Source organism: Thunnus thynnus, chromosome 5 (assembly GCF_963924715.1).
Source record: "Thunnus thynnus chromosome 5, fThuThy2.1, whole genome shotgun sequence".
Lineage (NCBI taxonomy): Eukaryota > Metazoa > Chordata > Actinopteri > Scombriformes > Scombridae > Thunnus > Thunnus thynnus.
In genome coordinates, this window is record NC_089521.1 from 2,337,797 (window position 1) to 2,351,267 (window position 13,471).

The following is a 13,471-nucleotide window of genomic DNA, read 5'->3' on the forward strand; positions in this document are numbered from 1 at the left end:
GATTAAAAACCAAAGGGCTTCCTGAAACAGTGATACAAATATAAACATGCAACATGAAGCAACAAGCAGACTAGAGCTGCAATGATTACGTGATTAAATGACCAACTATTAAATCAATTGCCAACTATTTTAATCAGGGTGCAGCATTCACTTTTTTGTCCACCAGCCAAATGATTAATGAATGTTCAAATGTTACCAGCCACTCAATAGATTACTATTGTTATTTTGCCTGGTGAGTGAAGCAAATCTACAACCTGCATATTTCACCAGCATGTGTCTGGTGGCTGCTGCCCTGATTTTGATCATCATTTTTTGAGTCATTTTTTAAGAAGAAAATTCTCTGATTGTGATTTCTCAAATGTAGTCTTCTATGACAGTAAACTTGATATCTTTGGGTCGTGGACTGTTGTGGACAAATCAAGACATTTCAGTCACCTTGAGCTTTGAGAAACAAAAACCAAATAAACTAATCAATTCATGGAGAAAATAGTCAGTGGAAGGTGAATCAACAGAATGATGAAGATGTGAGTTAACCATGATATGTGGAAACAACTAAAGCCACCTCGGTAATCAAAACACCTTGTTGGTGTCTACAATGTCTGGAGCATTTTCACTTTTAGAGACAATGACAAAAGTCACAAGTACAATGATACAATCAGGGTCTTACTGTGGGGACACAAACAACTTATGCTACAGCACAAATTCTACTTGAAAACTAAATTACTTTCTGCACAGACAGGCACACAAGACCTATGTTTGACTTCTAAATGAGACATTTATATAAAGCTTTATACAATTGATCCAGACATTTGGCTTCTTTTTCTTCTTTTGTCTGGACGCCCTACCCAAAGCACATTTGACCTACTTTCTTGAAACTTTAAAACATATTTCACAGCTGTCAATTACCCTAAAAACTGGATTTTGAAATGATATATTTTGGCCTCTGCAGTAAGCAAGCTTGTCCACAACATTTTCCTTTGAAAACCATTGAAATACCCAAATGAATAAAACTCAATTCACTGAATAGCACTACGAACAACTTCATCACAGGACGATGAAGTGCGTTTCCACTGTCACTGTGTGTTGCCTTGTGTTTATTAAGTGATCACAGTTTTTTATTCAGCTGAATCTGGGCTTGTTTACACATGCTCGATAATGTTACTTCTGCAAATGAGGTCAGAAAAGCAAAAGTCTGGCTGCTTACATGATTGTGCGTATGTGGAGCTGAGAAATCCCCCAAATAATTCCATTGATTCCACAACATTATTGTGGTCACCAAAAACAGAAGGTATTTATAAATCTTTTTTGCGGACTTTGATGAAGTTTCGCTGGCCTGCTGTACTTAAAGATGAGGATGGAATTTTTGTTTGATCATTTTTACATCCATTTTTTTAATGCTTGCACATATGGTAATGTGTCCGAGCTATTGATAAACACTGAAAATGTAAGTGAAAAAAGCGTGAATCAAAGTGTAATAAAGGGGCCTGTTTGGATAATAAGCTGAGTCGAGCAGCTACTTGTATTGTGTGTCTCATCCACATGGGATACAGTGGATACAAACACACACAGCTGTGGGCTACTGCTCGCTCACCACAACACTGCTTACATCAGACCACAATATCACCATTCTAATAGGATACATAAGATCAGCCACAACAGACACTCACACACACAGATGTGGGCCAGAGGCTGAGCTCCCAGAGGAAATGAGACATGTAGCTACTGTCACTTTGTGGTAACAGGGATGGACGAGCACATGCGGCAGTGAGACAGAGAGGCAAACAGGATGGAAGAAGCAGGGAGGAGACAAGAGCTGGCAGGACGCTGTGGAAACTCTGAGCAACAGCAGGTGTTTCTGTTATTTCTCTAACCTGAGAGTTACACACAGTGAGGATTTATGGGAATATGGCAAAGTGGTGTCAGAGGTGCAATCGGTCATCATATCGGGGCCAGCGAGGGCTCCCAAATGTCTGAACTTTCAGGCTGATGATTTGATATGTTACACCATCAGTAAAACTTCTATCATACTGCACGCTTCGATGCAATACCTGGGAGATATTATTACGTCTGTGAAGCTTTTATTTTTGACAGTGCATCAGAAAGGTGTTGACTCTATTCTGTGTTAATTATGTTAGCCTGCACCTGCACCCCACCCCTCTAAATCTCTGAGACTGCTTGTAACAATGGACAAACCTGACTGGACTTGATGTGACATGCAGCAACATTTCACCTGTCAGGATACTTTCTATGTCAGTGCTGTAACATGTTGCATACTGGATCATATGTAGAACATGAAGCTTATGTTAGTATAATGTACAATACAGAGTCTTGTCACGTCCTGGTCCCATTGGTGACGTTCGGTGGATTCGGTCACATGGTGTTCCCTGTGCAAATGTTTTTTCATCTTTTTATCCAAAACACAACTTTGTTATCCAGCAGCAGGTTGCATCTCTACTAGCTACTGTCTGCCTGGCATAATAAACTGTCTGGCTGGGGGTTAAATCCAACATTTCCACAAACTACACCAATCCACTCTGCTCTTCCTGTCCTGTGCTAGCTGTGACAGCAGTAGGAGAAGCCCATGGAGGTATGGAAGCTTGTATGACAGCATCATGGAGTAACGTACAGAGTGTTGAGGTCACAGATTGATATTTTGGGACAATGTGCTCTTCATAGGAAAGCTTTGTTTTATTTTCATGAATTTTGAGCCTTTAATTGACAGCAATAGTAAAGAGATGACAAGAAAGGAGAGAGAGAGAGAGAGAGAGAGAGAGATGGGAACATGCAACAAAGGTCTGCTGCTGGTAGCAAAGCAGAGAAGTTATGAAGGATGTCCAGCTCTACAATCTGCTATCAGACCTGACCTTTTTTATGGATTGGTTTTGGTTTTGTCAACCCATTCCTGATTGTTTATTGTGCCATATAAAAACACTGCAACCACAAGCACTGCAGCCAAGTGAAGCACGGCTCAGCAGTGGAAACACTGACAGTGTGTGTGAGCAGAGCTGCTTTGGATTTGAAACATTCTGAGTCGTACTCACACCTCACACAAGTGTTGCTTTTGGTTCAAAACTCTATTTCAGCTCTGTTTGTTTTTGTTTTGTGCAACAAATAAAGACAAACTGTCCAAATCCTTCCCAGACCTCCACACCACAGGAAAGGTTAACACCAGAGTTTTCCACTCAGTGTTTTACAGTGGAAGTGGGCCACCTTGCCTGAAACAAAGAGCTTCTCAGCTAACATCATAAAAAAACAATATCCAATAAAAAAAAACAGGAGCGGATGTGTTATTTCACACAGTAAAGACATTACAGTTAGTCTATCGATTATTCAGGATGTCATTTATTAACAGGATTGATCTGAAGATGAGATGAGTGACTACAGGACAATATCAAAAATAATACTCAACACCAGGAAAGCTGTACTGCAGCTACTAGTTGTGATGTTTTAGAGTGCACTGTGAACCTGTATTATGAAGTACAGGATTCAGTGCTGGCAGATACTCACAATGAAAAGGTCTTGGATCTGGCTTAGAGCCTAGAAAAACCTTATCAGGTTCAACCCCAGAATTAACATTTATCTTTATTCCAACAAGTAGGAAGAACCTTTAGTATATTAAAGGATAGCTTCACCATTTTTCAAGTGTCTTAAAACAACAGTCAGGTGTCCATAGTAACAGTGAAAGAGGTTTTCCTCGCTGTAATCATTCCTCCTGTTCATACTGGATATTAAAAGATCTCCTACAAATGTGATGGAGGCCAAAATCCACAGTATGTCCACACAGTCATTTAGTGCAAAAATGCACAAGATTTGGCCACAAGATCTCACACAACGAAATATCATGTAAGATCTCGTGCACAGTGAGATCTTGTGGCCAAATCTGGTTGAACACGGTGGGAGCTGCTCTACTGAAGGCATCGCCAAGCCTAAAGACAAATGTCTGGATTCATTTCACATTTCAAATCCACAGGAAAAGGCATAAAATCCATGTAGGATTTTATCAATCAATATCAGAACATTTAAATGAAGATTGACTTGAATCAGAAAATTGATTTTTTAAACCCATCCCTACAATTACACCCCCAAATTGCTACAGTTAAAATGAAAACCTTACCTCAGATTAATCATTTGTTTCCACCCCCCTGACAAATGGTTGAAAGCACTCCACTCATTAACTAATCAATTTTACTGGAAGAACAAAAATCTAAGAATCTCACTTTCAATATCACAAAATTAAAAATCATCATGTGGCCTAGAAGCACAAAACTTTCTCCACTACTTCTTGTCAAATCAACTATAATCGTTATGCTAATGAACCCAAAAGCAGAATTAGAACAAAATCAATGTAAAACCACCTCAGCTGCAGACCTTCTGTTCAAAATCAATCAAGAAACTGAAAAAAAAAACAATCAAATCACTAAATTATCACCAGCAGCATGTAGATACACCCCAGCAACACCCCTGTACATTTTCCATCATGGTTACAAAAGGGAATAACTCATCATCATCATCATTCCAAAACAAACAATTCATATTATTCAATACATTCATCCAGAAGTACAGGATTGGGAAAGACCAGTTCCTCCACTACCGACAATTAAAATCCATCATTGAATCCAAATGAACATAACTAACAACACAATACAACCTTCTAAGTTAAGTTATGAGATCATGAAAATGACAAGCAAACAAAAAAAATCTCAACACTTATATCCATTTCAGATCCCTCCATAACACTCTCTCTCTCCCAACCCTGACTTCTGGGTATAAATCTGTAAAAACATCTTCTCTATGACCACTAACACTGATACAATAGATTACTATAGGTAGCACAGATGATTATTTTCATGCCACTTGGGCCTGCCAACCAGTTACAGTCTCTTTGACTAGCAGTAACTGAGAAGCTCTCCACTATCATGAGCTGCATAATCCCATTGTTCCCATCACTCTGCCTGCTGGGAGATATTTATTAAGTTACCCTGCACCCATTACTCATACACTCTATCGCAAATAATCTTTCATCTTTCATCATATGACTCACTGCATTAACCTACTTATAGGACACATTTCAATAGAGAGAATAACAGTTTACACAAAACAACAATCTATCAGTCTTTAAAGAAGTCTGAAACTCACCCAAAAACCAGCAAATATCACAATACACCCAACCATGCCTACATGCATATCTATCTTATTTATTGATTGATTTTCTTTCTTCATGTAGGCACAACACATCAGTATTTATTTATTAGTAGTGTCACCTTACTTTGCTTTTGCTTTACCATTTGTTTATATAATATTTCTCCTGTCTGCCTTTCTATTCTATTAACATAAATCATGTCACAGTAATTACATATGCACACACACACAATCATCTGTTATCATCATCATTACCATTAACATTATTATCACTATTACTACTGTTACTATTATAGGTAGTAATAGCAACGATAGTAGTCATATTACCTTGCCCAGCTTTTGATTTGATTGTTATTACTGTAATTATTATTTATGTTTGTTTGTTTATTTTGTTCAGATCTATTTTGTTTTCACAGTCTAAATGTTACTGGTAGTAATATCTTTCTTTGCTTTTGATTGATTCTTATTTTTCCCGCCTCAATAAGAGTAGTAAAACCATATAATGATGAGGACCAAATATTATCCTCAATTTGTTCTTGTTGCTGCTTTTATTTTGACTATTGTTGTTATTATTACAGTTATTGTTATCCTCATATCTTGGGATGTTTGATCTGTTAACTCCTCCTGCTCTTTCATCTGTGTGATGAGTTATTTGGGATGCTCTCCCTCATCCCTCCACGCACCTTTTTCCTGCCTCTTTCCTGATCGATGATCATGGAGGCTTCGGTGGAAATTATAAATGAAAGTTTTGACAGCATTTTGGGTGCAAATTCAGGAGGCTTATCTCCACCCGGTTATTGCAGTTGCAGTCAAATCAAGCGCACCTGCAGAGCAGCCGCCCCACACTAACCTGATATAACAGCAACATGAGTCGCGTGTTTTACCTGCAAGACTCGTGTTTTAACGCTGCTGTTCATCGTTAGTGATGTGAAAACGTATGTGTCTACCTCCAGCTAGTTGGTCAAACCACTGAACAACTTAGTTTACTTGCTGCCTGTCAGGGAAGCGGAGCTTCTATGTGTGTGTGTGTGTTTGCCTGTCCTTGGCTGCCTGCTCCATTATTACCATTGACAGTGTTTTAAAGGGAGGCTCCACCGTTTCACAAAACCATCTCAAATCGTCTTTCACGGGCCTCTCAGGGGACAAAGCATCAGGGCAGCATAGAGCCACTCAGAGGCCAACATCCACACAAAACTTCATTTCAATCTTTTATCTAATTGATCCATTCAGCTATGCACCATTTGCCAGGCAGTTATCAGAGGCAGAGCAAGACCTGAGCCAAAACACCGCTCTTCACAGCTGTTCAATCGCATTTCATTCAATCCAAAACAAGTATTGAACGCACGGATCGAACCCAAATCTTTTTAAAGTCACTTATCGAATATTATGTTTACCTGTGATGAGTAAAAAGTAAGGAGTGATGCCAGTATCTAATCACCTTCTGTTGGCAGCCTAATTCATGTTCACTACTTATAGCTACAACTGAGAAGAGCTGCATAATATGTGAAATATTCATTACATGTATCTGACCCATATCTATATTCTTCTATCTGACTTAACCCAAATACTGAAGATTAGATTAAAATTGTATGAATGCCATGATATGAATGAGCATTTCTTTGCTAATGAAAAAGAGTGAGGAGAGATAAAAGGTTTGATAAGAGAGTAGTTAGCATCGGAGCTTAGCACTGGACTGGCTATCCAAATCCAGCCCAATAACTTTTTAATTATCTGCTTATTGAGACAAAGCCTGTGTTTAGGCTTTAGCTGTATTTGGCTTTGTGTTATGCATATATCTTACTACATTGGTGATGATTTCTTCATTTGATAGTTTTTTTGTCTATTAGTATGTTTTCTTTACTTGCAGTGCATCAAGCTCACAGATCCTCCAAATAAAAAAATCCTGCATTCAAATTCTTACTGAAGTATTAACAGAAAAATAGACTTGACTTATTAATATAGAATTATACATATGAATGGTTGAACTACTTTATACTGTATTCTGGGTAGTTTAATCTATAACAAAGCATCACATCTGTAGAAAAGGATCATATATTTTATAAGTAAAATCTCATTGTTCAAAAAAAAACCAGTGAGTACAGCTGTCCAATAAGTGTAGTGCAGTAAAATATATCATAGAATATAGCGTAAAATGAGTGCAGCAGTGAAGTAAATGTACTTGCTAACATTCCAGCACTGACATTAACACTTATGTCCCAGTTGGTGTTGTAGAGACTTGAGCCTGTTTAGCTGGATGGTTATAGAAACAAGACAGGCAAGGAGACTGGCTATTGAAACAAGGTGCAGGGCCTTAAGCAGGGGAAATTCCACCATATACACCTCCCTGCTCTGTGAATTCCACCTCACACACACACACACACACACACACACACACATTAAAACACACACACACACAAGCAGAGTTACCATATGGCTCCACAGTGTGATTGAATGGCATTGCACATAGTCAATCTGCATAATCACAACAAAGCAGCCGTTTTGTGTGTGTGTGCAGAGAAAGCAACACATCAGTCAAAGCAGCCAACACTCTCACACACACACACACACACACACACACTCTCACACACACACACACACACACACACACACACACACACACACACACTCCTTTTCAAAAGGAGGGGGCCTGTGCGGTAACTTCAGAGGGTTTTTTTTTCCACAGACAAGGGGGTAGGGTGGGAGGTTGCAGAGGGGGAGTCAGATTTCTTTAAAAAAAGACTTGAAAACACAGAGAGAGCGAGAGAGAGAGAGAGATGGAGAGAGAGAGAGAGAGACAGAGAGAGAAAGACAGAGAGAGAGAGAGAGAGAAAGACAGAGAGAGAGAGAGAAAGAGAGAGAGAGAGCATTCCTCCAGTGTTTTTTAGAGAAAGTCTTCAGTCTGGCTCAGTCATTTATCATTCTCTGTCTTCTCTCTTTCCGAAGGTGAAATGCTGGGTGCTGTTCAGTTTTCAGCTGTTTGGCAGGCTCACTTCTCACTCACTCACACACACACACACACACACACACACACACACACACACTCATACACACACAACATTGTTTGAAGTAGAGTTTGATCATTGACATTGGTTATTCTATACAGTCCAAATATCCACTCATCTGTCTACTAGAGGAAGGAATCTCTGTCTGTATGTATGTATGTCTACATGTCTATAATAAAGACATACATACATACATATTATATGTATGTATGTATGTCTATAATATAGACATATAAACATACATACATACATACTACATGTATGTATGTATGTCCTTTGTGTATCTCTTGAACCATTCATCTGATTGACTCCACACTTGGCGGGTGTATGTCTGGGAAACAAATGGAGTGCAGTGTCAAATTTGGTGCAATTTGGAGACACGATACATGTAATATTAATAAACTTTGAATAAACCAGCGATCAGTGAGCCGCTCTGCTCTGTGCAGGGGCAGGGCGGAGCTTCAGGGCTCTGACTCCAGCATGAAGTGTGACACCAGTCAGAGAGAAGTGCTCAAAGAGAAAAGTAGACAGCGAAAACAGAGCTTTTAATCAAGAATTGACACTTTTACCCCATGATAAGCAACATATTTGCTTTATATTTGGTTATGAATTCATCATACTTTATTGTCTTTGCATATAATTTCTGCTTGCTCTATTGTACTCTATATAAGCTTTTTAGATATACCATGATGTTTAATGTCCCTTAGTCTCCATTCATTATCTTTATTGTCAATCACTGTATATATTCTTGTTTGTTTTTTAGTCTCATATTCCTAAATAGTTTAGTTATGTTAACAGGTTTTTTTGTTTGTTTGTTTGTTTATTTCCTCTTTCTTAATCCTGCTGTGGGGGATTAGGACTTGATTTACTATCTAAAATACTTTTTACTCTTTTATCCATTGAGAGCGTCATTTCTTCATCTGTAGAGTGATTTATTTTTTCCATTGACAGCAGTGTAACTTGTTTCTGTTCACTGCCTCAACGCTCTTCGGTTGGGTGCTGAATATTAGTAAAGTCTGCTTAACTACTTTTGAACCCGCCTCTGGTACAACCTCCTCTACTGCTGTCCAGTGTGACTGACTTTTCAGGGGTTAAATGCAGCAAAATCAGCTAATCTACTGTTGAGTCACAGTCATGTACCAGCATCTCTACCATCCAGTGTGATGACTCTTCAGCTGTCAGCAGCCAGCAGGAGAGATGCTCCTTGCTGCGTTAGCATTCTATAGCTGAACTATGACCAGGATGAACACTTTTTATTTCTCTGACTGTATGGAAATGATCATCTGTAGGCTGAGTTCAGCGTGGGGCGGCCACTCTGCACGAGCACTAGACTGTTCCATAACTGGGCAGAGGAGTGAAAAATATATTATACATATTGTGACCTAGCTTAACCTGGTGACTCAGTAGTCAAGTTGAAAAATTTTGATTCTGGTACAGCCCGAGGATTTACTAAACTCAGGTTCTGCTGTTTCTAAAGGCTTCATTCCACCAGGCGAGTCTGCGTCACCTTCCAGAGCTGATCGCTGCCTCTCTAGTCAATGCTAGTGATCCAACCAGACGCGCCACAGCACATTTCAGAAGCTTCCCAGAAGCAGCTCTCAGCTCCGCTCCACTAAACATACACACCTAGTCTATGTCAAAGCCACATTAAGCTGCACAGAGCAGGTCGAGCTGGGCAAGAAGTCAAACAGCATAGACCATCTGGTCAATTTTCAAATTAAATCACCCTGTGCAGACTCCTGATCATATATCTACAATAAGAAACCATTTAACTACATAACCTGTTGCCACCAAATCAACAATATCTGAGCAAGTCAAAAAATTTGGGCAGTTCAGTTGTGCTGCTACTGCAGTAATTACAGTAGCTTAAAGGTGCTCATTCCACTTTGACTAGGCTGCTCTAATTACTGTAGTAGCAGTGCAACTGAATTTAAAAGGCGGATGGCTTGACCGCAGTCAAAATGCTCCACTTCTGAAATGTGGAGGACGTGGAATGTGGAGGACGGAACAACCCCGTGTCAGAGATGCAACATGACGCAGACACGCCCAGAGGGATCCAGGCGTGAGTGTTGCAACTGCAACTGAAGCAAGTCCCATCAAACAACATACATCAGACACCTTGTTGACCTGATATTTAACATCACTTGCACCAAATTAACTCTGATTGTCTGAGTGCTTGTGTTTCTTGCCCCTTCAGACATCAATTGTAGTGATGTCACTCTGTTCCCTGATCTCTACAAATATTTTGGTGAGTCCAATGTCATTATTACTGATAGAAAGGATGGAAAAAACTACAAAAACTAGACTCAAGTTGTAATATACCAGATTTATCCTTTAACTCTACTTCCAGTAAATCTACTGTTCTTGTGGAAAAGGTGGAAATGTGGCAAATGGGACACAGCTTCAGATTCCGACATCAGGTGTTCAGCCTTAGCCTGTGAGCATGTGTGTAATAACAAACAATGAGCAAAATCAGACAACACACACATACATAGGAGAGAGACACACAGGCAGATGTACAATGGAAATGTCTTCACACCCAGCAGCTTTTTCTTTTCAACAGGAGAAAACAAGGCTGAAACGTGAAAAAAAAAGCCCTTTGAGGTGGGTCCTTTCACCCTAACAGGGAGAGAGAGAGAGAGAGAGAGAGAGACAGAGAGAGAGAGAGAGAGAGACAGAGAGAGAGAGAGCAGCCACCCCTTTTCAATTGGTAAGCATTCAGCCAGAAAGCTCAGGCATTCACTGTTTTGTTCTAGTCTTCTCTCTCCTTCTCTTCCTCTCTCTGCTGCTATGAAAATATGTTAACACTAGTAAACTGGTCCAACTCTGCTGACACCACAACAACCACAACATTACTCTGAGGACAACAACCAGGCAGAATCAGAGACTAATGTTGAGGAGCAAGGAAATGAAACAAAAAGAAAAATACAACCAATCGAAGAGAGGCGACAAAACAAAAAGAGGAGAAAATAAAAACAAGGGAAAGAAAAGAGTAGAGGAGGGAAATGTGCTTATTAACTTAAAAAAAGAGACATAGCATATGATATTAACAGAATGAGGGAGAAGGCTTTATAAAGAGCTGTAGATGTCTTGGTGAGAGAGGGGGGAAGGGCAGCAAGAACAACAACCACCACCACCCCCCCCCAGCCCTGCCTCACCTCTCTCAGCTTCTCAGACTGGGGTGTGGACTCCAAATCACATAAGTGAATGTGACTATTTCTTTATTCTCAACAGGGCAATACATGAGCAAAATGTAGAAAATATGTACAGAGAGTGTATAACATGGAGAAATTGTCATGATAAAGAGTTGCAATGCTAGTATACAGCCTACCTTCAGTACAAATTTGACTGCTTTTTATGTTGGAAAAAGGAAAAATCTTGATCTTGTCATCCAGTGACACTTCAGTAAACTGAGCATTCTCAGTTTTTTGCCAAAAACTGAGACTACACAATATTTTTGTCTTTCACAACGGTCACCGTGTCAGATTAGGCAATCATAGTGCCATATGATCTTGCCATGTCTTGGTCAGAAGACTGGCAACACTACAAGTATGACCCTGACCGATCATCGTATGCTGCCTTTCACAACCTTGTGTGAGGTCGTTGGGGAGGAGGGTCAAGAACTTGTCAAGCACGGTTACAGAGGCTCTACGTGTGATGCTGACGGTCTTGTGTTCCCAGTGTAGACATGTCCATGAATCTGTTTGGATGCAGATGGAGGACTGAAGCTGCTGCTAAAGAGCTGCTTCACTACTGTGCAGACATTGTGTATGTTATGGCAATCAGCTTGTCAGTATGCAGCATCCCTCTTTCTCTTCACCATGTTTACATATGTGCACCAGAGATCACTCTGTCATCCTATTGGTCAACATCAAGGAACACGTCATGGGAATTGTCAAACCAGGCAGGAAAATACAAACATTTTTGACATACTGGACTGTTTGTTGGGGTGTTGTGGGGCGTCCCAGACACCACATCACTGCTCTTTGATTATGTCACACTACAAAGGGTAAAGACGCCCGTTTGTCACTCCCTATGTTCATATTCGGGCCCGATGCTGGAAATTTGTCAGTGACGACAAAATTATGTCAAAATCTGGCTGTATTTGTCTAGTCTGATTCCGGCATAACCTGACTTCTGAGGCCAGAAACTCTACTTTACTGTGGCCTCTACTGTCACATAGTGTGACCAATTGACCTACATCACCAACAGCCAGCCCGCCATGCCCTGTGATGTTTACAATTTGCCTGTCACACACACGCACTTGTGCTTGTAATAACTGTCGTCCAGTTCATGTTTTCATCTTGTTGTGAGTTGTCATAAACACCAAAGCAACATCTTTAATTTCATCATAGCCAAAAACAAGATGCACTTGTAGTGAGAGCACCTCAAAGACAAGTCTGAGATGAGGAGAATCCAACGAGAGCACAACAGGAAAGCAATTAGTCAATAAAGAGAAACTGTTTCCATCATTGATTCATCGTTCATTCCCTGATTCCAGCTTTTTGAATGTGAGGAATTGCTGCTTTTCTTTGTCTTACGTCATAATACATTGGCCAGACAAAGCAAGTCATTTTATCAACCAATGTTTCTCACATACACATACAATATATTTGCCCATAGCTTTCTCTTTTGCACCACACCAATAACATAACACACTACATACCACATAATACATAAGTGTCAGTGATTAGCACACCTTCAACCAGAGAAGAAATGAAACAGACTCTTAACAATAGATCATAAAAAAATCTAAAGCATTTGGAGCCTTTCAACCAGTTTTGAGACAATTGATTTGGTCAGATGCAGCAAAGTGAAAACAGGTGACACGAGGATGTGTGTGAGCGCGGTGCAGCTCCTCCTGTTCAAAAACAATCAGAATACAGACAAAGACTCTTCTGCTGGTCCTACAGTGGATGTTACTGTCATATGGATTTGTCAATTTGAATGACAGGTTCCATCCACATATTGCTCCAGTTGACATATGTATGCTTGCACGTAATATTTATCTGCATGGGACTGAAAGCACTGAATCACACTGAAGTGTTAATTTTGAAAAAGACTTCTTTCATCAACTAACATATTCATCATGTCAGATTGAACAAAAACACAAAAAGTTCAATGTTTAGCAATTGGCCACTTGGCAGTGTGTGCAGAGGTTAAAAAAAATCTTGTGTCAGTAGAAAAAATACAAATGAGCACAAGAGGTCAAACCATACACAACCAGACCAGACAAGAATGAGACAGACCAGATCCCATCAGACTAGTACAGCCCAGAATGACCAGACCAGACCAGATGACAACAATCTAACACAATGGTGCGTAAGTCT

General features: G+C 39.9%; 1 protein-coding gene across 1 annotated transcript in view; it reads right to left on the reverse strand.

The window, feature by feature from the left end:
• The window catches only part of lrp5 (low density lipoprotein receptor-related protein 5), a 71,696-nt gene that overhangs the window by 25,709 nt on the left and 32,516 nt on the right, over positions 1–13,471 (reverse strand). The window lies entirely within an intron of this gene.